Source organism: Triturus cristatus, chromosome 5_1 (assembly GCF_964204655.1).
Source record: "Triturus cristatus chromosome 5_1, aTriCri1.1, whole genome shotgun sequence".
Lineage (NCBI taxonomy): Eukaryota > Metazoa > Chordata > Amphibia > Caudata > Salamandridae > Triturus > Triturus cristatus.
In genome coordinates, this window is record NC_140587.1 from 37,248,667 (window position 1) to 37,272,346 (window position 23,680).

At 50.9% G+C, this 23,680-nt stretch overlaps 1 protein-coding gene across 1 annotated transcript in view; it reads left to right on the forward strand.

The window, feature by feature from the left end:
- LOC146830085 (uncharacterized) overlaps window positions 1-23,680 on the forward strand; it is an 82,158-nt gene that overhangs the window by 53,566 nt on the left and 4,912 nt on the right. The gene's annotated exons all lie outside the window — the stretch shown is intronic.

Genomic DNA, 23,680 nt, shown 5'->3' on the forward strand with positions numbered 1-23,680 from the left:
CTCTCTCACTTTGTTGTCTCTATCAGTGGTCTCCAACCGGTCGATCGCAAGCTACCGGTAGCTCGCAGAGACCCTGTGAGTAGCTTGCGCCGCTTGCTGTTCAATTTAGTAGCTCTTTAGTGTTGTTTGGTCTCTTTAGGTTGTTTTGCTCCGTTGCCCGCCCTCACCCAAACCAGCTGCTCAGATTGGCTTTGAGCTTAGCTGGGGCGGGGCAGGCCGAAGAGGATGACGTTCCTCTCCTTTGTACGTGCAGATGAGTGTCTCGTGACCATCTATGCTCCCCCCTGCCTTTCCCTCACTAGCACCACACTGCATTGTGTGTCACGAGTGCGAAGGGTGCTAGTGCGGACCTGCAGCAGGCGTGGCAGGGCAGAGAAGCTGGTTTGCCGGTCACACAAGCAGTATAGAACTGCCGGGACCCACGCCATCTGCCATTTTCAGCAGCACAGCCTGCCACCTAATATTTTCATCAATACCAGAGCAGCAGGTAAGCTGTATGCGCACGCCCTACCTGGGGCCTTGAAATACGACACTAAAGACCAGGCCTGCTAAAGATCCTGCATACCGTCATGTGTAAGCCTCCAGTATGCAGGGTCCTGTCATCAATGTCCAGGCCAGGGACAGAGTCTTCTCGCCATGAAGTGGTTGGTCATGGGAGTCTGATAATAGAACAGGCCGCTCTACGATATTAACACTGATGTTTAATGTTAGTCAAGTCACGTGGATAGCAATTTAAGAAAATAACTCGTAGCGTTAGGACTAAGAACCCTTTTTACAGCGTTTGTCAATCAGACACTGCCCAGTGCTGCTGCCCCCCCACACCCCTCTCAAGCTGCTGAACAGCTCCCTTGTGGGTAGGCATCTATGCAAGGGTCAGATAAGATGACCTGCCTTGGCAGTATCATTCATCTCCCTGCCACCGCTGTCAGCCTCCGTAGATTAGGCCCGGGGAGCTGGTGGTAGTCAAACTCGAGGAGGGCACGCGGGGTGTACTTCTCCAAACCACTAAACCCTTTTCTGGTTCTCAATCCGTGACACAAATGCTGAATCCAGCGTGTCAAGTGTGCTGAGGCGGGGGCCACAAATCTACACACCATCCTCTGATGACCTGGAGGAGGCAGGTCCCATGCTCTCCAGAGCCATTCAGGAGACATTTCTCCACCCCAACACCTGTCCTTTGGTGTCTAAAAAAAGGTGTGCCTGCAAGCTTACTCAGTGGTTATGATTGTGGTTTGTTAGCACAGACCTGGAGGGACGCAGGAGGTACCGGCACTTGCTGAAAGGATGTGTGTCCCGCCAGCTGGGTGAAGCTTCAGTGTGGTCAGGCGAACTTAGCCTTTAATCTGCCTGAACTCAATAACATGGGTAACGCAGACTTGTGACATATTTAAAGCGCTATGATGCCACTGACTGAACTGTACCAGCAAGAGCTATAAATTTAAAAAACAGGAGTATGTATATTTGTATGGAAGACGTTCCTAAACACCGTTCTTGAGCGTGCCTTAGTGAAGGACATCTTTAAACAATTTCCTTTTCTAGACTAATAGAGCTTCTGGCCTGTCGGTAGGTGGTTTGGGTGGACCCGAGATCGGGATTCAGACTATTAACTACTCTGTTTTGGGTTTGAGGGAGAGGGTGAATTTTCTACAGCAGGCATATTTGGTTGTTCAGATGTATAAGAATTTGAGTGTTGTGCACGTCTTACATTTTGAAATGGAGCCGTCAGTTTTCCAGCATTTGCGTCTTTGAAAGCATGGGCACATTTGGGTTCTGCTCTCAGTTTACTTCAGAGATTTGTTGGTGACAGCAAGTTTGAGAGCTGCCTTGGGAGTCAGGGTGAGGCCTGACCCATTCATCGTTGCAGGGCCGGGTTGTGTTGCACGTACAGTAGGTGTCAGTTACGGGGTAAAAAGCCTCGGGTTTAATCTTACAGTAATAGTAATAACTTGGTGTAGTGACAAGGCCTTCCCAATGACGTGTGCAGCTCACACCCGTGCTCCTGCGATAATGCCAAGGTCCCTACACTAGTGCTCCCTGCTACTGCCCATGTAGCACCAACTTTGCTTCTTTTTTATGAAGCCCTGGTTCCTTGATAGTACCAACATTTACCTCTCCATAAAGTACCCAACTTGCAACTGCCACAGTTTGTTCCTCTTCTATAGCGCCCACCTTGCAACTGCCACACAAAGTCCTTACCTCTCTAGTGCCAAAATCGCTGCTACCGGAGCTAGTCTTTGCATCTATCACCAAACTCCCCCTACCTGTAGGGAGCCCTCATCCTACCACAATGTATCTTTCCCTTTCTGCACCCTTTCTACTTCCACAATGTGCCCCTCACACAAAGCCTCGACCTTCCTACCACAAGTAATTATCTTTCCAGCTAATTATACTTATACTGAGCCTTTATGTTCGAGCAGGCCTATGTTAGAGAAAGTGAACATAAACAACGAAGCATGCTTAATTAGTCTTAACACCCCATATTCCAAAATGCTTACAGTGGAGCAAATACTTTCTTGCTCCTGAATGATTATTACATTCAGAACAAACCTTTTACAGAACATGGAATAGGCCGGGTATGAAAGCAACTTGCCTACAGGCTCAGAACACACGCTAAGTGAGATGATTCACGGGTGAAATTAGGATGAGAGATGGAATGGTAGTTTGTGAAGAAGTCGGGAAGCAGGGGTGCACTATTACTTGCAATGGGTCGACTCTTGACAACACAAATTTAAAGTCAATCCTTTCAGTGTTTCTAGGGAACATATTTTGTTCAAATCACAGTATGGGCTCTGAAGAAATTAGGCTTAAAGTCAATGAAACTGGGCGTGGGGGTTCTCTCGGAAAAATGCACGAGTTCCTTGGGGTTGAGTAGCTCACAACGATTTTCACTGACCAGAAGTAGCTCTCACTACACAAAAGGTTGGAGACCCCTGCTCTATATCTTCCCCTCTTGCTCTTTTTCTGTCCCTCTTTCTCGGTCTCATTTTGTTCTGTCTCTTTCGCTCTGTATCTCTGTCTTTTCCCCCTCTCTGGTTCTATCTTTTTATGTGGCTACAGGTCTGAAATAGTGCTCCAGCAGTTCTGTGCGGGACTATGGAGCAGCTACAGGTGCTCCCTCCCATTTTACAGCTCCATTAGGAACCCTGCCATCTTCTTTACCAGGGCGGGTGGAGGATGGGGCTGGGTGAAGGTACGGCTCTGCACAGCCATTGGGAAAGCATTACTGGCCCCTTTTCACAGATGGTGTCCGATTAGAGGAGGATGCAGAAAAGGGGCGACACCAGCTGAGGGGACTTGATCAGATATTGGGTGCGAGAAAAAGGCCTGTCCAGGATCCCAAAGACACAGGTTGGTTTGCTTGCTTGTCTGGCAGTTGCTTTGGGCTATGAACAGGAGTTGTTCGGTTGTCTTCCTCAGACACCCTGCCAAGGCCCCCTTGGACATTGGGTGCTTTGCCTGGGCTGTCCAGGGCCCCATAGATATGGTGGGCAGCTTAATTGGTTCCATTAGTGCTGGGGCACTTTGCAGAGTGGCACATCTACTTGTAAACCTCGCGCTGTGACACTGCAGGGGCGTTTCTATGGCAGGCCTGGGGGCACATTTATCCGACCTTATGTGGGGCGTTAGGCTGGGATCAACGGAGTGGTCGAAGTGCATTAAAACAATATGGGGATGCGGTGGGCCCAGATTTCATGGGCACTTTTGTAAAAAGCGTGGCCTTTTCACAAAGTGCCAATTTCTAGGGTGTTTTTGCAAATCGCGAAATCCTGGAGAGTCTGAGTGGAAGACCATTTCTCCAAGAAAATACATGTAGGCATGGATTTTGAGTGGTTTATCTTAGAGAAGATTACGATAAGCAGAAGAGGGGGTATTTTAGATTGTGAGGGAGCAATGGTACATCTCAAGATTAAACACTATAAAAACGGATTGAACTCGAGAGAAGAGTGGGAGAAATGTACTAGATGATTAGATGGGCCTCAATACTAAGTAAATATACAGGTTAATAATCTTTATTTTTTATTTTTTATGAGATTTTGAATTGTTTAAAAGAGAGCAAAAGGCCCGGCATGCTGTAATCCCACGTAGGAAAGGATTTGAAGGTTGTGGAATATGACACTATTTGTGTTCCTTTACGCAGTAAACATATGAAAGGTACAATGTGCTCCAGAGCCTTTCCTTAGACACTAATTAGGGTGCGGCTGATTTGCCATCTTGTGCCGTACTTGTGGTGTGTGCGTGGAGAATATGATCAATGTTTCTGCATGCATCATAGGTATACCTTTATGCTCTTCTGGGACCCCTTTAGCCTCAGTGCTCTTCTGGGACCCCTTTAGCCTCAGTGCTCTTCTGGAACCCCTTTAGCCTCAGTGCTCTTCTGGGACCCCTTTAGCCTCAGTGCTCTTCTGGGACCCCTTTAGCCTCAGTGCTCTTCTGGGACCCCTTTAGCCTCAGTGCTCTTCTGGGACCCCTTTAGCCTCAGTGCTCTTCTGGGACCCCTTTAGCCTCAGTGCTCTTCTGGGACCCCTTTAGCCTCAGTGCTCTTCTGGGACCCCTTTAGCCTCAGTGCTCTTCTGGGACCCCTTTAGCCTCAGTGCTCTTCTGGGACCCCTTTAGCCTCAGTGCTCTTCTGGGACCCCTTTAGCCTCCGTGCTCTTCTGGGACCCCTTTAGCCTCCGTGCTCTTCTGGGACCCCTTTAGCCTCCGTGCTCTTCTGGGACCCCTTTAGCCTCCGTGCTTTTATGAGCTCTGGAAAGCTCCCCTGCAGCCTCAGAGCTCATATGAGCTCCCAGCTGCCTCAGCGCTCCTCTGAGGCCCCTACCACCTCAGTGCTCTTCTGAGCCGCTTGCAGCCCCAGTGCTCTTCCGAGTACCCTGCGGCCTCTGTGCTCTTCCGAGTACCCTGCAGCCCTAAGTCTCCTCTTAGCCCTCTGCAGCCTCTGTTCTCCTCTGAGCTCCTGCAGCCTCTGTTCTCCTCTGAGCTCCTGCAGCCTCTGTTCTCCTCTGAGCTCCTGCAGCCTCTGTTCTCCTCTGAGCTCCTGCAGCCTCTGTTCTCCTCTGAGCTCCTGCAGCCTCAAGGTCCTCTCAGCTCCATCAGCCTCCGTGCTCATCTACGGTCTCTGCAGCCTCAGTTCTCCTCCGAGGCCCATACAGCTTCATTGTCCCTCTGAGCTCCTGCAGTGTCGGTGCTCCTATGACCATCCACCTACAGTCCCTAAATCCTGAGTCTCCCCCCTCCAGCATTACGAGGTTTTGTGCTTTGCTAAATAAACGCAAAATCAGGTGAGCAGCACGATGATAGCTATATTTTTCTTCTCGGCCTCAAAAAAGGTCTCCGGCAGAAATGGTGGAATCTGATTGGCTGTACGCGCACATGTCACTACGTGGTGCCGTACAGCTGTAACATTACAGAAGTGATTGTGTAACAGTGTTGGCCCTTTGAGCGTGGAGACACTGAGACTGTCACTTCCCTGTTTATCTTATCCTGCTTGCAGCTCTGGGATCGTACCCAGAGCCGAGGATAGCTCAGGGCTGTCATGGTAACACGTGATTTGTGGCACCGAGCAGCCTGGCCCCCTCACTCTACGCGAGCTTCTCACAGGTGCTGCACTAAGGCCGATTTAGAAGCTTCCATCAGACCTCAGGGCAGCCAGGGCTGAAGTTGAGAACCACGCAGCAAGCAGCCGTAACACACAACACCTGTTAGCAGGCAGAAGAATACCTTAGCAGTTGCAACCCTCCCCTGCTCCTCGAGCTATGTTCACAGCTCACATTCTGCAGCGCCCAGCTGCCACCCCTGCCTGTGATGAAAGATGAAGTTCATGGGGGCCAAGAGGTGGCAGATTGAGTTCAGGGGCAACCATCACTTGGCCTCCTTTGCTGCTCTAGTCCAGTTTCCAAGTAGCAGGCAGCAAACCAATCCTTGTTTTTCTAACACCCATTGAATACTCCCTGTAAAGGGTGCCTTCCATAAAGGAAAGTTGTTCAGTAAAGACTTCAAACCGCTGAGTCAGAAAAAACATTTAAAGAGATAAACTATGAATTTTATGCACATTTGATTCGAAGTGTCTTTTTTGGTTTAATTGTTGAAACAAACTACAAGTTTTTGCATACTGATGTCTATGAAACGTATTACATTAGAGTACACATCCGTTTTTAGGTCGAGCCTAGAGACCGCGCGCATGCGCTGCTCTGTGAGGCATTGTGTAATCTCTCATCAGTTTTTTGGCACGCCCATGCTTTCTATTTATTTTGTGTGATAATGTAAAATGCTGGCTTTTCCTTGGTGCATTGTTGAATTTGTCGCTCCTTTGTGTGCTTAGTTCCCTCCCATAGCGACTGGCCCTCCTACATGTACTTGAGCTCTCTTGCCGTTCTATGCTGGTTGCGGTGCACTATTTCTGATTCTCCTCTAGGCTCATTTAAGGTTGGCAGGACTTCTGAATGCTTGTCCTTTAGTAATGGGCCCGCCCACCGTAACCTTGCTGTTTGTCCGGCAGACAATCTGCTGTTTTAATTACCAATTTCTTCTCTAGGGCTTCTCTACCTGGTGGGCATGCACGCCTCTTTCCCAGGGAAGGAGCTCTGGGGTAGCAGCTGCTGTGTGGCGCAGCTCCCGGATGGCAGACATCCCCTGAATGCTGTGTACTCTCTAAATTGCTTCAGAACCGTCAGTTCCTATTGATACACTCACATGTGTGGCGTGGTTGCTCTATGCTCAGTATATGTTAGACACTTTACTTGTGGCACCAAGGTGTGGAGTGCTTCCTCCACTTTGGCAAAGGCGTGCAGCTTATGGAAAGTGCCTCCCTCCTTGAAGAAGAGGCACCCCAAAGGCGGTCAATGGTGAGTGTTTTTTCCCCCTCAAACCGGATCAGCACTAAAGCAGCAGCAGCAGTGAGTATCACTTGTTGAGAGAACTCCTAATCTGCCTTACTGTGAAGTGGAATGTTTTATTCACTGTTTGTCTTTATGATGTTTTAATTGCTTGAAAAGTGCTGTTCCCTTTTTTTTAAAATTATTTTTTATAATTTTTTTATTCATTTTTGCAGCTTTATATAGTGCAAACTTGACCCGAATGTATTGGAGTGCTTTACAGGAGTATCAGTTACGTTACACAAGGAAACATTCATTTTTTTGGTAGGCACAGGGAGATTAAGTGATTTTCCTAGAATCTCAGGATGTGGAGTGGACCCTGAGGCTCAATCCTTGGTTTCCTAGCTCCAAGGCCGGCAGTCTAGCCGTGAGACCACATCCTCTCCTTTGAATGGAATTCAGACAGCTCAGATCAGCATCTTCTCCCCTCGCAACAGTGCCCAGGATTAAGAGAGCCAGATGTGGGGGCCGTTCATTCTCTTATAATTCGGCCAAACTTTGGAACTCTCTTCCCCTCCATCTACGATCAGAGCCCAACTTACTCTCCTTCCGTAAACATTTAAAAACCCTGCTTTTTAACAAACCTGAATAGTCTCCAATAGTTCAACTGCACGCATTGTCCGTAGCGCTGGGACACCTGAGGGTAGCTATTGCACCTTACAAATGTTTTTTTCATTTCATTCATTTCATTTGCTAACTGATTAATGGGTCTGTGAGGGACTGCAGGGTCCTAGACTACTTCATTATGATCGGAGAGACTTTTACATGAGCCGGTATCTCTGCTAGGCCCTTGCTGGTGGGGAACGTGCCCAGGAGATATGGGCTGTAAGTTGGGGATCCATTGATCGGGGTGGCTCGCACCCCTCCGTTGGGTGTTGTGGGTCAGCCCCGCCGCGACAGATGCTTCTGTGTTTGAGGTATAGGGTGGGGGGTTTGTTGGGTGTGGACTGTTGATGTTTACAGATCGCACTTTCACTCATTGTCCGTTGTTCTTCACACATGCACTGAAACGTCCTCCTTATTGTCGCTGACACAGTCCCGGATGGCCAGCATATCCACTAGGGGGCAGGTGACCCCAGGTACTCTCCGCATCATTAGTAGGAATGTGTGTTCGGTGCCCTGGACAAGATTAAACGTGAGGGGCCATACTCCAGCAGGCTAAACTGGCTGGGGCGGATATCCTTCTGTTACAGGAAACACACCTCATGGGAACGAAGATCCTCTGCCTTCAGCGTTATGGGCTTCAGCAGGTTTTCCACTCCGACTTTGCGAGGGGATCACAGGGGGTGGCGATTTTGATCCACTGCAGGGTCCCCTATACACATATCAAACAGTGGATGGACACACAGGGGCGCAATTTATTCCTCCAGGGCAACATCGGGGAGGATCCTCTGGTGCTGGATAGTGTCTATGATTCTCCCACCCCCACCCCCCCTGTTGCAATGGACTCTAGTGGAGCGGCTCATGACCCTTTGGGTAGACATGCCAGATGCCCTATCCGTAGGTGGCGGGGACTGGAATGATGTTATGGACATGGCCAGGGATCGATGGAGGGCTGAGGGCGGACCGGAGTGGGGCCGCTCCACGAGATTATACTCCTTCGTGACAGGGCTATACTTGATTGATGTATGGCGGCGCCTCCACAGAGATGGTCGGCAATTCACCTATCTATCTGCGGTCCACGATTCATACTCCAGAATTGATTATCTCTTTGTTCCCAGAGTGGCTGTTGGCATGGTGGTGTCAACGGAGATTCTTCCACGGGTCCCATCAGATCACTGCCCAGTAGCCCTCAGGCTCCGAATAGGATGAATGAGACAACCAGTCAGATGGCGCCTTTCGGTATGGCATCTGCAAAATGACTCTAAAGAACACATGAGTGACGCTATCGATCAATACTTGACTGTCAATGTGGGGTCGTTCTCTAGGTCCGAGATATTATCGGAGGTAATGAAACCCACACTGAGGGGGGCGGACATTTCCTGGTGCACGGCAGCGCGTAGGGAAGAGCTGCTGCAGGTGGAGGCAGGCATAGAGGCCCTCGAACGCAGGAGTCTGGATGCAGGACGCGGCCAGGTTAAGAGACAACTATTGCTGGCGCAACAGAACTGTCCCACCCTCCTGATGGATGAGGCTGCCAAGCCTGGCTGGCGACGCGTAGCAGGGTATATCAGTGGGGGGACAAATCCAGCAAGATGCTGCATCGACTCTGTCAGGGGACATTCCATTCTCAGGACCTACCGGGCGTCTTGGGCCCGGCAGGTGAACCGCTTACAGACCCTCTGGCCCTTGCAGAAAGCTTCGCCACATACTATGCGGATCTGTATGCCCCTAAGGAATGCTTGCACGCCGCCACCATAGATACATTTATAACTGATCTTCCACCCAAAGTCCTATCGGATGAGGTAAGAGAACAGTTGGATCTACCCCTGACTGATGAGCTAAGCACGGCTCTGGGAGAACTTTAATCCCGGGAAGGCGCCGGGGCCCAACGGGTTCCCTAGTAAATGGTTTAAACGTTATTTCTTTCAGTTGGGCCCTCATTACTGATATGTGGTGGAGGAGGCTCGAGAGCTGGACTCACTCCCTCCAGACTGGAGATACGCAGAGGTGGTGGTGTTCCAGAAGCCGGGCAGGCCCCCGGAGCAGCATGCATCGTATAGTCCCATTTCCCTCCTGAATGTGGATTCAAAGATTATGGCTAAGGCCTTGGCCAATCGCCTTTTGCCCCACATTACCACCCTGGTCTGTCCTGACCAGGATGGGTTTATGCACCAGAGGGTGACTAGACACAACATTAGGCGGGCGCATGTGGCGGTGGTGGCTATTCGGCAGATGGGGGAACACGCGGTGCTCTTATTGGCCGATATGAACAGGGCGTTTGATTCCCTGAGCTGGGTGTATTTATTCACTTTGTTATGAAGACTCCACCTTGGACCGCGATTCCTTTCCTATATAACACTATACACTGATCTGACAGCGTTGGTGCGGGTTTCCGGTGCGACCTCATCCACTTTTTCTATCGGGCGGGGTACGCGGCAGGACTGTCCCCTGTCCTCTTATTTATTTGCACTGGCTATGGAGCCATTGGTTGAATCGGTCCGAATCGATGCACAGGAACGGGGATTCGAATGGGCTACGGGACTGTGTGATAGGATCGCATTATATGCAGATGACGTCCTTTTCTTTCTTGCGGCCGTGGACAGGACGGGGCCGTGGCTACTGCGTATTATGCAGATTTTTGGGGAGACATCTGGACTGTATATGAATCCCCGTAAATCCACGTTATGGATTCTAAGAGATCGGACGGGCGTGGGTCTCCTCACTTAAGCTGGCGATGGGGGGGCTGAATTACCTAGGCGTGTTCTTGTCGCACGTTTATGGGACACCACCTACTACATATGATTCTCTATTCGGCACCGCTGCGGGGTTCACTGCCGTTGGCTACAAGGGTCGTACTCCAGATCTGGAGGCAGGCATTGCGACAGATGGGGGGGGGGTACAACATGCTGACTCTGGAGACTCCCCTTTGGAATAATGTCACTTACCACAGCTGGCGGCCTTACAGGGCTTCTGGGGTTGGGATAACATAGGCATCTCGATCCTGGGCGATGTTATGAGGGAGCTGATGCTCAAATCCTTCCAGAACCTCCAGAAAGAATTCCTTATGCCACAGTCCCAGTACTGTCGATACCTTCAGTTCAGGCACGCCCTGTCCCCTAGCCTGGAGGGCTTGGAGTCCTTGCCGGAATTTAGCCCGCTAGAGGCAAATGTTTTTATGGGGAACCTTAAGGACCGCAAAATCTCCCAGATTTATCAGTCCCTGGTTACCCATTGCTCCCCCACTCTACAGAAACTCCAGGGTGATTGGGAGGGAGATGTAGGTCTGTTGGAGGAGGAGGAGGACAGGACCGAGGCCCTAGCTGCTTCGCAGGGGGGGTGGCCTTAGCAGTAAGACTTTGCCTCGTCCAGTTTAGGTATCTACACAGGGTTTATTTTACATGAGTGCGCCGGTGGAGGGCGGGGCTGATAGCCTCTCCTATGTGTCTTTGATGCAGCCGAGAGGAGGGTACATTTATTCACACTGTTTGGCATTGTCTTTCCCTAGACCGTTTCTGGAGAGGGGTATTTACCTGTCTCTCGGAAGTCCTGGGGTGGGAACTCCCCCACACACCACGTCTGGCTGGCGTGAAGATGTTATGGAGGGGATAGGAGGCAATATTTATAAGAGGCACCTAATGCAATTGGGCTTTACCCTACCGAAAATGGACATAGCTAGGGCATCGAAGGTGCCGAGGGCCCCATCGGTGGCTGCATGGAATAATGGCCTGGGCTTCTGAATGGGTCTGGAGCAACCCATCTTTGTTGCTAGGGGGTGGCCGCAAAAACACTACAAGATTTGGAAACGATGGGCAGGTTATCGGGGCCTGCTGTTGGAACAGGAGTCGGCAACAAAGGCTCACCCTCTGGGATAATTCATAATTACAGATTCGGAGTGCGGAGGTGCTGTGTGGGGGGGGGGATGCCCGGAGGGGTAGACCCTCTGCTTTATTCATAAGCTTTGGTCAGGATTGTGAGGACTTGGTGCGATCGGGGAGGGGGGAGGGTTGGGGTTGCGGGAGGCAGTTGGGGCAATCTTCATATTGTTATTTATGCTTTTCTATTCCCAATTGAAAATGTCAGTCATAGTCTAGTAACCTAAAAATGTACTCGACCCAACTGAAATTCACTTGACCTTAGTTTCTAGAAGCAGAGCAAATGTGACCAGTTAACAAGATTTAAAGGCATTTATATTGCTCATTCACTTTGTGAGCAATAAAGATGCCTTTAAATCTGGCTTTCCTGTCACATTTCCTCTGCTTTCAGAGACAGAGGTCAAAAGTCAGTTTGTCTTCCTACTTACCAGAAAGGGCGAGTAGGACCTAAAAATAGCTCGCCCTAATTGAATCTGGCTCACAAATGGGAGCGGATTTTTAAACCCTGTTACATACAATGTGTTGCTCGGTTCTTGTCTTGGCCATGTTCTGAAGTGACAGTAGCTTTGTTTTCCCTGACTGGCTGTCGCTTTAACTTTTGATACTTGTTCTTAGCCAGGACTTCTACCAAAATAAATTTCTGATTGCACCTCCGGTGAGATATTTGAAGCCTGGCACAGTTGAGGGGTAAATGAGCTTGCGTTTTCCGACAGCCCCCTCTACCATGGCACAGAGCGCTACCTGCACACATCTGTTGGTGCCTGCACTCTGCACCTGGGACAACAAGGGATGATTTAGTGGGACTGTAACCTTGCTGTGGCATATGTATAGCTGCCACATTCCAGCGCACTACCACTCTGCCAACAAAGACACTTCAATACAAAAAGTTCTTAAAATGTCTTCTACTAACATGGCTGTCGTTTTTGTGAAACAGATGTGTGTCTTTTGAATTAACCTGTGAAAATACACCCAGTTCTGTTTTTGCTGCATGTCCCAGTGGTATTTTGTTCTAATAGCCCCAGCACAGGCATATAAAATGTAGTATTTTAAATAGAAATTGGTGAGTGCTCATCACAGTAAATTGATAAACCTCTCTTTTCTCTTGCATTTGTCTTAAAAATAAGGAGAACAGTCCAAATACAGTTTCTTGAAGCACACTTTAATTAGTGTATGAAGGCAGCACACATTTTAGTAGATTGAACCACAGGCTGTGTTGTCCAATCACTTACTGAACACAAAATAAAGCATCCTTTCCTCCATTGCTCAAATCTCGCGTGGGTTAGAGGAATGCTATAAGCAAGTGTCCACATTTTTTCACTTGGGTATGTAGGTTCTAGTAGGTCAAAGAAGCAGGCCAGTTAAGCGCTAAAAACCATGGGCACTCAAATTATGCGATTCTGTGGCTTATTCTGTATAATTATGGATTTGCCACACTTGCTATATAACCAGTCATCTGCTACAGTATGCATAGGAACAAATCATTTGTTTTATCTATAGCTCAAACTGTTGAAAAGTTACACAACAAAAAAAAAATGCTGCGACACGCGTTACCCGCAGTAGAAAGCCGTTTGTAAAGACTGGCTGGTCATCTTTCAGTAGCTTATTGCTGCATTTGAGTGTTAAAGTGGTCCCAATAACGTGAAACCTTTGATAAGGCAGTGCTAACGATGGTAAAAATAACAAAATATTGTAGTAGTATCATACAAACGTGCTTCATTATGCCACATATTTTTGTCAACCTCGCTGCATAATTTGGTCCTCTGCTGCCGCATAGTTCCAGTGACCCTGCCTAAAACGTAGCTAAGCATTCTTGGCTATCTAATGTTCCACCCTTCATGGTACAAATAGGGCCTTAGCACTACCTCAGCATCAGCCCAGCATTACCTCATCACTACACCAAATCAGCACAACCTGACCCCCAGCTCAGCACCACCACCTCAGCATGACACAGCACCAGCACATCACTCAGCTCCACCTCAGAATCACCTGAGCATGGCCTCTGCACCCAGCACACCACTACCTCAGCATTACCTCTGTCCCAGCACACCACCACCTCAGCATCAGCTCTGTATCAGCACACCACCCCTCAGCATGACATTTGTACCAGCACACCACCACCTCAGCATGACACAGCATCAGCACATCACCCCACTCCACCTCAGAATCACCGGAGCATGGCCTCTGCACCAGCACACCACTACCTTAGTATCACCTCTGTACCAGCACACCACCACCTCAACATCACCTCTGTACCAGCACACCACTCCCTCAGCATCAACTCTGTACAAGCCCACCACCCCCTCAGCATCACCTCTGCACCAGCAAACCACCACCTCCCCATCAGGTAATCAATCAATCATTTGTAGAGCGCACTACATACCCGTGAGGGTCTCAAGGCGCTGGGAGGGCCGCTACTGGTCGAACAGCCAGGCCTTGAGTAGCCTCCTGAAGGTCAGAAGGTCTTGGGTCTGTTGTAGGCTCAGTGGGAGGGTGTTCCAGGTCTTGGCGGCGAGGTGGGAGAAGGATCTTCCGCTGGTGGTGGTTCTACGGATGCGAGGGACGGGGGCGAATGCGAGGTCGGCGGAGCCGAGCTGGCAGCTGGGTTTGTAGAAGGAGAGTCGTCCGTTGAGGTAGGCTGGGCCGGTCTTGTGGAGTGCCTTGTGTGCGTGGATGAGGAGCTTGAAGGATATCCTCTTGTTGACGGGGAGCCAGTGCTGGTTTCTCAGGTGCGGGGTGATGTGATGTGGCTGTGGCGTGGTACGTCGAGGATCAGTCGTGCAGAGGCGTTTTGGATGCATTGCAGCCGTTTGATGAGCTTGGTCAGAGCTCCTGCATAGAGAGCGTTTCCGTAGTCGAGTCTGCTGCTGACGAGGGCCTGGGTGACTGTTCTTCATGTGTCGGTCGGGATCCACCTGTAGATCTTGCGGAGCATGCGAAGGGTGTTGAAGCAGCAGGAGGAGGAGACAGCGTTGATTTGCATGGTCATGGAAAGCGTTGAGTCGAGGATGATTCCCAGGTTGCGTGCATGGTCGGTGGGTGTTTGGGGTGCCCCCAGTGCCGTCGGCCACCAGGAGTCGTCCCAGGCTGAAGGGTTGGAGCAGAGTATGAGGACCTCCGTCTTGTCAGTGTTCAGCTTCAGTCGGCTGATCCTCATCCAGTTCGCGACGGCCTTCATTCCTTTGTGAAGGTTGGATTTGGCGGTGATGTGGTCCTTGGTGAGGGAGAGGATCAGTTGAGTGTCGTCGGAGATTATGTTGAGGTCGTGATGTCGGGCGACGTGTGCGAGCGGGGCCATGTAGATGTTGAACGGTGTCGGGCTGAGGGAAGATCCCTGGGGTACGCCGCAGATGATCTCTGAGGCTTTGGATCGGAATGGGGGAGGCAGACGCTCTGGGTTCTGCCGGAGAAGAAGGAGGTGGTCCATTCCAGAACCTTGTCTCAGATCCCTACGGCGTGGAGGCGTGCGTGTAGTGTGCAGTGGCAGACTGTGTCGGATGCAGCGGAGAGGTCCAGGAGGATGAGGGCCGCGGTCTCACCATTGTCCAGCAGGGTCCTGATTTCGTCGGTGGCGGCGATGGGGGCAGTGTCGGTGCTGTAGTTGCTGTGGAACTCTGACTGGGAAGGGTCCAGGATTCTGTTTTCATCAAGGTATCGGGTTAGCTATCTGTTGACTATCTTCTCGATGACTTTGGCCGGGAACGGAAGTAGAGAGATGGATCTGAAGTTCTTGAGGTCTCTAGGGTCCGCCTTGGGTTTTTTGAGTAGGGCATTAATCTCGGCGTGTTTCCAGCTCTCTGGGAAGGTCACGGTCTCGAGGGAGAGGTTGATGACGTTGCGCAGATCGGGTGCGATGGAGCTGCTGGTTTTGTTGAAGATTTGGTGCGGGAGTAGGTCTGATGGGGAGCCGGAGTGGATTGTGCTCATGGTCCTGATGATGTCATTGAGGCTCACGTTGGCCCAGGCTAGCAGGGGGTCGTGGTCGATGGTGTGCGGAGATTCTGTTGTGTTGATGTCTGTTGGGGCGGTCTGGGTGTTGAAGCTGTCGTGGATGTCTGCTATCTTGCAGTGGAAAAAAGTGGCGAGGGAGTCGCACAGGGCTTGCGACGGCGGGATGTCGTTGGTGTTGGAAAGTTTCTTCACGATGTTGAAGAGCTCCTTGCTATTGTGTGCGTTGTTGTTGAGGCGGTCTTTGAAGGCGGTCCTCTTGGCAGTCCTGATGAGGTGATGGTGGTTGCGAATGGCATCCTTGTGGGCTGCGTGGCTGTCCAGAGTCTGCTCATTGTACCATTTCTTCTTCAGTTTCCGGCAGGCTCGCTTGGAGGCTAGGATTTCTGGGGTGAACCAGCTGGCGTTCTTGCTGGTGTCACTGTGGGGAGGGATTCTTCAGCGGGGCGTATGAGGCTGTGGGCAGCGTCATCGGTGTTGGAGGGTTCGTGAGTGGGCTGAGGGCGAGGTTTGCGTGTAGATGGTCTTCGGTGATTTTGCCCCAGCAGCGGCGAGGGACCTGTTGGGTGCGGTGGTGGGTTTCTGGAAGGTGAAGTGGATGCAGCGGTGGTCGGTCCAGTGGAGTTCGGTGGTGTGGCTGAAGGAGACGTGGGAGCTTAAGGAGAAGACAGGGTCGAGCGTGTGACCGGCGGAGTGGGTCGGTGTTGTGACGAGTTGCTTCAGTCGGAGGTTGGCGAGATTATCGATCGGGGTGGTGGAATTGCTGCTGTTGTTGTTCTAAAGGTGAAAGTTCAGGTCTCCGAGGAGGACGTAGTCTGTGGAGGTCAGGGCGTGCGTGCTGATGGAAGTCGGCGATGGTGTAGCTGAACTGGGGTCAGGGTCCGGGGGGTCTGTAGACGAGGGTGCCTCTGAGGGTTGAGTTGGGGTCTGTGTGGATCTGGAAATGCATGTGTTCCGCGGTGCTGAGAGAGTCGTCGGTGCTGGTCGAGACCCTGATGCTGTTCTTGTGGACGATGGTGATTCCTCCTCCGATTCTGTTGGGGCGGTCTCTGTAGGTGATCTTGTAGCCGTCTGGGATGGCAATGACTATGTCGGGTGCGGAGTTGTTGTTCACCCAGGTCTCTTTCAGGAAGGCGACGTCCGGGGATGAAGTGTCGAGCAGGTCCCAGAGCTCGATGGCATGTTTGCGTGCGGAGCAGATGTTCAGTAGGATGCATCTGAGGGGATTGTGGTCTTTTTCTTAGCGGGTGGTTCGGCGACTCTGAGGCTGGTGTAGTTGCAGTGCCGGCAAGTGAAGGGAACCTGTGTGCGTTTCGGGGCGGCTTTGAAGCAGGTGTGGGTGCGTCCGGGTTTGAGAGCTTGGAGTGTGCTGGCATCGTAGCAGCGGCGGTCGTCGTGGCGGATGCAGGGACCAGGGGTTCTGGCGCTGGGTGCAGTCCAGGCAAGGACGGGTGCAGACCAGCTTGCCTTAGGCACACCTTCAGCATGCCAGCGGCGCAGCTGCACAGCGTCCGCCATATATGGGGGGTGGGAGGGAGGGCAGGGGCAGCGAATGGGCGGTTCGGGGGCAGCGAAGCAGGGGACGCAGCGGCGGGAGCGGTGAGGGGCAGCAAGGGAACAGAAGGCAAAGCGGGTACAGAATTACGGGGCAACGAAGGGAACAGAGGCAAAACATGGGCACAAAATTACAGGGCAACGAAGGGAGCAAAGGCAAAAAACGGGCACAATTACGGGGCAACAAAGGGAACGGAGGTAAAAAATGGGCACAAAATTACGGGGCAACGAAGGAAACAGAGGCAAAAAAAAACGGGCAGAGAAACATGGGGACAGCGAGGGGAACAGAAGTAAAAGAGGGCACAGACCAAGTACAGGCACCAGGGGAAGACAGACAACAGCAGTCACAGACACCAAAAACAATAAAGGCAATGCAGTACGATACAGATGGTGATACAAACCTAGCATCGGCAGCTGCGGCAAGGACACCCTGTGCGAAGGGGGAGCGACCTACCTGGCAGGGTCAAGGGTCGCTCTCCTCACTGCGCAGTCGCCGCCATATAAGGAGAGGTGGGAGGGGAGGAGCAGCTAGGAGGCGGGAGGCAGGGCAGGGGCAGCGAATGGGCGGTCAGGGGGGCGTGGACGCAGCAGCTGGAGCGGGGGCGGTGAGGGGCGGTGAGGGGCAGCGAGTTAACAGAAGGCAAAGCGGGCACGGAATTACGGGGCAACAAAGGGAAGAGAGGCAAAAACCGGGCACAAAGTTACGGGGCAACGAAGGGAAGAGAGGCAAAAACCGGGCACAAAATTACGGGGCAACGAAGGGAACAGAGACACACTGGGACAGCGAGGGGGAACAGAAGGAAAAGAGGGCACTGACCAAGTACAGGCACTGGGGGAAGACTGACACCAAAAACAATAAAAGCAATGCAGTATGATACAGATGGTGATACAAACCTAGCAGCGGCAGCTGGGGCAAGGACACACAGGCGGTGCTGTGCGGAGGGGGCGACCTACCTGGCAGGGTCAAGGGCCACATCCTTACCAGCACACCACCTCCTCCGCTTGACACAGCACCAGCACATCACTCCGCTCCACCTCAGAATCACCTGAGCATGGCCTCTGCCCCAGCACACCACCACCTCAGCATCACCTCTGTACCAGCACACCACCTCATCATCACCTCTGTACCAGCACACCACCACCTCAGCATCACCTCTGTACCAGCGCACCACTACCTCGGCATCACTTCTGTACCAGCGCACCACCACCTCGGCATCACTTCTGTACCAGCGCACCACCACCTCGGCATCACTTCTGTACCAGCGCACCACCACCTCGGCATCACCTCTGTACCAGCACAACACCACCTCAGCATCACTCCGCACCTCCTCAGTCTGACCTCAGAATCTGTCCTCTGTTGACTCTTCCCCCGTTTGTCTAACCCCCCCCCCCGCCAAACCCCATAACCCAAAAAAAACAAAACTCTAACAATCAAGCATTAGAACAGACAGGTAGAAGTTGCCAGCATTGTAAGAACAAAAAAACTAGAAGACATTTTTTTATGTTTATTATTGTTTTTAATAGGGCCGTTCGGTTGAACATAATGTCTGATTGGTTATATATAAGGGAACAAAAATACTTGTAACATTTTTTATCATAACTTTTCAACATGCTGCACAGCAGCCATGCTGCTCTACCGCATAGTTTAAAGACATTGGCAAAACCAATGGCTCTGGTTAAGCACTTATGAGGTCCCAAAGGGGAAACCTATTGGCTATGCCAATGCTTGTTGTAGGCTTACCAGTGATGACCTTGTAAACGTTTCATCCAAATTAAAGGCCCCACTTTTGTTGTTTACATGTGGAACGTCTGCCTATTGCACAAGTAATGTGTACTCAGACACTAGCAGTCTGAAACGCTCTGTATTGAGTATGAAGTATGCGCAACTAACCTTTTTTGGGTTGAAACTATAAGATTATTTTTTTTGTTTTCAAATGTTGGATGTGGGAATCAAACGTGCAAATTTGAATTTCAAGCAACACCACTTGCGCAGTGGACCTCGGAAGCCTGTGTCATAAAAGGGAAAAGTAAATCTGCGTACACCAGAATGAAAATCGTTGTTGCCAAAACATTTCATAATATGGGGGTTACTTGTTATTGATTCTTTGACTCCAGTCTAAATGAACAATCTGGATTGTACATTAGATATATGGACAAATAGACCAGGCTTCAAAGCTTGTTCCATGGAGAGCAGAATTGTTACATAACTTCCATCATATTATTTCTGTAGGTGGTCCATCCCAACCTATGCGTGCATGTCTGAAGACAGCTTGTGGTTGTTGACTGACATTCAGATTTGGGGTGATGCTTTTATTGAGAGATTTGATTACAATATTCATTCAGTTTTGAGGAGGTAGTTCAGTACTTGGAGCATTTGCAGCGAAGTATTATCCATAACCTAGAGGTCACGAGTTAGAACCTGGCAGGGCCTACTCTGCCTTTCATCTGTTTGAGATTAAGACAAAACCGCTGTCGATAATGTATTGACAGCTATCCTGGAGAAATGGAGCCCTTCAACCTCATTTAACAAAGCACTGTGTTCTGTGACAGTAGTATTCAGTCACTCTATTTTCACAAAAGTACCAGATTATAATAGTTTTGCTGATAATAAATCCTTATTTGAAGGTCCTGCCTTTAGCATAAACGGCTAAATAGAAAACACTCTCAGGCACTTTAGACTTGCCTATTTCAAAGTGAAATACTCTGCCAAAACAGTTTCCATTCATTTAAGGCGTAAAAAGAAAGATTACAAATATAAAAAAGTGCCACAATAATGCCGCATATTTCCATTTTTGTGCCGCAAATTGGCTAATTGATGCAGAAATATCCTAGGGACTCTGCTCGGCGCTCCACTGAGCTTCCTTCAGCATCAGTGTTCCTCTGAGCTTCTACAGCCTTGTCTTCTGCTGAGCTCCCTGCAGCTCTGTGCTCTCCTGAGCCCCCTGCAGCCCTCTTCATCTGAGTCCCCCTGAAGCCTCTGTGCTTCTCTGAGCCCCCCTGAAGCCTCTGTGCTCCTCTGAGCCCCCTGCAGCATTACTGATTCTCTGAGCTCCCTACAGCTTTAGTGATCCTCTGAGCCCCTTGCAGCCACAGTGTTCCTCTGAGCTCCCAGCAGCCTCAGTGCTCCTCTGAGATCCAATGCATTCGCAGTGCTGCTCGGAGCTCCATTAAGCCTCTGGTCCCCTGAACCCCTGTTACCTCATTGGTTCTTTGAACCCCCTGCAGCCTCTGAGCTCCCTGCAGCTCTTTGCTCTCCTGAGCCCCCTGCAGCCCTGTTCATCTGAACTCCCTGTAGCCTCATTGCTCCTCTGAGCCCCCCTGAAGCCTCTGTGCTCCTCTGAGCCCCCTGAAGCCTCTGTGCTCCTCTGAGCTCCCTACAACATTAGTGATCCTCTGAGCCCCTTGCAGCCAGTGTTCCTCTGAGCTCCCAGCAGCCTCAGTGCTCCTCTGAGATCCAATGCATTTGCAGTGCTGCTCGGAGCTCCATTAAGCCTCCGTGGTCCTCTGAACCCCTGTAACCTCATTGGTTCTGTGAGCCCCCTGTAGCCTCTGAGCCCCCTGCAGCCTCAGTGCTCCTCTGAGCCCCCTGCAGCCTCAGTGCTCCTCTGAGCTCCCAGCAGCCTCTGTTTTCCTCTGAGCTCCCTGCAGCCTCTGTGCTCCTCTGAGCTCCCTGCAGCCTCTGTGCTCCTCTGAGCCCCCTGTAGCCTCTGTGCTCCTCTGAGCCCCCTGCAGCCTCTGTGCTCCTCTGAGCCCCTTGCAGCCACAATGTTCCTCTGAGCTCCCAGCAGCCTCTGTATTCCTCTGAGATCTTTGCAGCCTCTGTGCTCCTCTGAGATCTTTGCAGCCTCTGTGCTCCTCTGAGATCTTTGCAGCCTCTGTGCTCCTCTGAGATCTTTGCAGCCTCTGTGCTCCTCTGAGCCCCTTGCAGCCACAATGTTCCCCTGAGCTCCCTGCAGCCACAGTGTTGCTCCTCTGAGCTCCTACAGTCAGTTAGTTGGTCACAGACTACTGCGTACTCTACACTGATCCTGTTTTGTACCTTGGTAATCACTATATGCATTCAATGTTCTTTTTCAGATTGTCTCACACTGAAAGGTACCTCTGAAATCACTGGCACATCTAGTATTCACCTTAAAATGTATCGACTCGTAAAGTGCCTCGATGTTAGAATAGTCTGATTTGGGTTGGGTTGAAATACAAGCTGGAAAAATATTTCTCCACATTCGTGGTTTGAGACAGAGCAAGGATATGTGAGCTTTCTTGATTTGCAGTTAAAGTGGCAGATGTCATCTTGGCTTTGCGCTACCCCTCTGCCAAGGCTGATTACTGGGCACATAGTGTTTCTTGGGGTGCTGTGGAGGATGATTATTTCTGCACCTGCACCTCAGGGCACGTCATGTCAGACCCTACATGGTTGTAGATCTGAGCTCTCTCTGGAAAGTGCTGTTTTCCCTTGTGGACTATCAACTTTAGAATGTTCATGTTTCTCCCATGGTATGTGTGGAATGTATAGAGAGCTGGGAAAAAATTATTGTTGTTTTTGTAGTGTGTGCATAAAGAGTGCAGGACTTTGTGGCAAAATGGTTGTGTAGAAAATATGAGTGAAAGGTTATCTGGGGTTAGTCTAGGGCCAGTTGTTGTGTGTTCAGGACCAATTCTCTATTTTACATCTCGAAAGTCCCCTTCTTCTAATGTAACAAAATTTAGGCCATGCAGGAGGGAGGTGGTTAGACACGCCCTGTCTTGCTCAGTCTTAGAGAGGTGACTTTGCCCAGCAGTCAGCTCTATGGTGAGCAAGCTCCGTGGTGCCTGGCAGAGGTGGGTGGTGCCCTCCCAGATCCTCCCCAACCCTTTGTCACACCTCTTACCCCAAGCCCTACTCCCTTGGAATAGCATGGTGCTTGTTGGAAGGGCGTTCTCCGGGGGGCTTCAGAATACGTTCCTGACCACCCTTTGACCCACCTCTCCCAGAGTTAGGCCGAGCAATGGCGGGGAGGCCCTTCCTGGAAGGGTCGTGTTCCTAGGATCGTACACGCTAAGCTTACACTATTTGACAGAGGGACACCACACAGTAGTTCTTAGTAAGACAGTATACTTTATCGATCGTTTCAGGGGATCTTTATGATCCGTAATATAGCTGTTGGATCAATGCCACAAGCGGCAGCGGTTTCGTGATGGGGATATTGGGGTAGCGGGACAGTCTTTAAGTTCAGTGTCTCTGCGGTGTATCCTTCGCACAGCTCTCAATCCTTGAGCTGGGGCATTTGGGTTCACTCGGCAATCTCTGCCGATCCGTCTGGATAGGAGCGCCGCGAGTCTCTCAGCAGGCACAGGTGGTTTCAGATTCTCGGGAGCCGCGACAGCGTCAGCAGGGCTCAGCTGGAGCAGAGTTCGGGGAGCCGCGACAGTGTCAGCAGGGCTCAGCTGGAGCAGAGTTCGGGGAGCCGCGACAGCGTCAGCAGGGCTCAGCTGGAGCAGAGTTCGGGGAGCCGCGACTGCGTCAGCAGGGCTCAGATGGAGCAGAGTTCGGGGAGCCGCGACAGCGTAAGCAGGGCTCAGATGGTTCCGTGGGTCATGTAGCGTCCTTGGGTTCCGAGGTCGGTCGAGCCGCGACCCGGTCAGCAGGGCTCTCGTAGGTCCAGGTCTTCTCTGCCGCCTGTTGCTTCAGCACCCCTTGTTATACTCCCCCTCCTCTTTGAAGTCCGGAGTCCTCGCAGAGAGGGGTCTTGGTGCCTGGGGGCGGTGTGTTGGGATTTCCTGCCGCTCTGCCCTTTGATCTGTTCAGGTTGGTCTGGGAGGGACTCCAGATGCCCAGCATGCGAGGCGCCCGCTCACCGGGGGCCTGGTGGCCGATCGAAACCCTCCTTGGGGAGGAGATCAGAGGTGTGACAGAGACGGCGTCTCCCGGTCTTGCTTGGGGGTTTCTCTCTCCCTCGGCCGGGCATGCGTGGTAGTGTCTTGGGTTTTGCTGGGGCCCTGGCCAGCCATCTGGTGTATTGAGCCATGGTGGCCGGAAGTCTGTGATACCGGGGATCAGGTGTGGTTGCAGGGTTGCTTACTGGTCGGGAGGGTCTACGCCACAAGGACGGTCTCACAGTGCTATAGTGGGTGAACACCTTCAGGAGAAGATTGCTGATGGGTGTGAGTTGGCTTCCTAAGGGGTATACAGGAGAAGATTGCTGACGGGTGTGAGTTGGCTTCCTAAGGGGCATAACTGACTTTTAAAGGCTGGGGAGGCTCTCATGGTCCTGGATTCTTATCTGGCGAGAGAAGGATGTGGTCTACCCTTCCTCACTGTACCATACCTTGACTGTCCTGGATCCCACATGTGCTCTGCGAGGGAGGGCTGCCTGTGTTGGTCATAAATAATTCTTGGTTTTGAACTCCCACGTATGCGCGTGTGATTTATAATTCACGGTTTGTCTTTCGCTAGTAGTGGGTTTTTTAATATAGAATATATTCCTCCCGAGACCAGTTGTCTGTGTCTATTCTATGTTGGTTGATTTATGCTTCTTTACCCAGTCAATGAGTACAAGAGGAGAAAAATTCTACTGCAAAACCTTTAAATGGAATTTCGAAACGGCATGACATGTCTTCACATTACTGTTTTTAAGAGTAATTAACTTGTCTTAGGACATTGTAGGTCTGAAATGTTATGAAACCTCTCCTTAGATTTGAAATACTGCTAATTCGCTCAGAGAAGTAATCCAATATTAATTGCATTATGGAAGTTTACTTCAGAGTCAATAAGATCCTGGGGCAGTTCCAGTGGAGTTTCCAGGGATCTGGCATTTGGAGTCTGAGTCGGTGGAGGTACTATTCACATGCTTTACT